Consider the following 1,059-nt stretch of genomic DNA (forward strand, 5'->3'; position numbering starts at 1 on the left):
TTTACTCTCTTTTTGAATTGACTGGATAAATGACGAATGATCGTCGAATAAAGTATTAGTTTGAATTTTGCAGGAGATCGAGGTGGCAGGCGTCGAGCCCCCAGCGTACCTAGAGACACTTGAGTACACCGACGCTGAGGGGATGACGATGATCTCCGAGCTCCGTGACTTCGGTGAGGAGGTGACAGACGCTGGCTTGGAGGAGTGGCAGCACTTGGTTAGGAGGGTAAGCCCACAGTTTTGGTTGAGTTTTGCTATTGTATAAGAATGCATTTGTTCATTTTATTAAAAATGTTTTGTTTATTGAACTGTAGGTGGCGCCATCTCAGCATGTGGCGTTGTGGAGGGTGGTTAACCGGCTGCGGGCCACGGCTGCTGAGGCACTTGCTGGTGGCCGAGGACGAGATGTATGAACCTCCCATTCTCTTTACTTTGAGCTTTGTTGTAATTTCTCGCATTTGTTTGAAATGGTTGAATGAAATGATTAAAATGAGGCATATCACTTGCAGAGGGAGCGAGACTTAGAGCGCGAGGTGACGCGATCCCAGGAGGAGACAGATCGCCTTCTGAAAGAGCTGGAGGTCAGGGACGCTGAGATCGCCACCCTCGAGGCGACCGTATCTGAGTTGAGTGGCGGCCAGGAGTAGCTGCTCTTTCCTTTTTTTGCTGTCGTCTTGTATATACTTTGTACATTTTGGACTTTGTTCTGTATTTTCGGACTGGTTTTGGGCGGAAGCCCCCAGTTAGTTGTACTTTGTTGCACTTTGGTTGTATATATAGAAGTCTGAGTGTCTTTGCTGATGTTGTATGTTGTTCCTACAGGTTAGCTTAGAAACAAGTTTTGTAGATGACGGTTTATACCGTCATGCTGCCGAAATTTACACAGAATTTATACGCATAAACATAACATACACATGGCTTCAATTAGCGCAAAATGACCGGAAAATACAAAAAAATGCTCAGAAATGGGCGAAAATGACATAAGTGCCCAAAAACGATCGGGCGGTAAGGAGGGCTACCCCCTAAAAAAATGTAAAAAAGAAATGTATAAGTTTGAAA

This window comes from Silene latifolia, chromosome 3 (assembly GCF_048544455.1).
Source record: "Silene latifolia isolate original U9 population chromosome 3, ASM4854445v1, whole genome shotgun sequence".
NCBI classification, from domain to species: domain Eukaryota; kingdom Viridiplantae; phylum Streptophyta; class Magnoliopsida; order Caryophyllales; family Caryophyllaceae; genus Silene; species Silene latifolia.